Genomic DNA, 362 nt, shown 5'->3' with positions numbered 1-362 from the left:
CCCCCCCCCCCCCGAGATCACATAACAGCATGTCAGGTGCTCAGCAAGCAGCCCATATTTATAGCTGGTTGGTTTTACAACAGTTTTGCCAAAAAGTGGCAATTACTTCCAGTTTTCATCAAAAGAAATCCATAGTGAACTGAAAGTGATCTTATTTACAACTGTCACATCTTACAACGATAATAGAATAGAATAGAATAGAATAGAATAGAATAGAATAGAATAGAATAGAATAGAATAGAAAGGGACCTTGGAGGTCTTCTAGTCCAGTCCCCTGCTCAAGCAGGAGAACTTATACCATTTCAGAAGTGACTGTCCAGTCTCTTCTTAAAAATCTCTAGTGATGGAGCGCCCATGATTTC

This window comes from Protobothrops mucrosquamatus, unplaced genomic scaffold (genome assembly GCF_001527695.2).
Source record: "Protobothrops mucrosquamatus isolate PMUCROS unplaced genomic scaffold, P.Mucros_1.0 scaffold8418, whole genome shotgun sequence".
NCBI lineage: Eukaryota > Metazoa > Chordata > Lepidosauria > Squamata > Viperidae > Protobothrops > Protobothrops mucrosquamatus.
This window is presented reverse-complemented; position numbering follows the sequence as displayed.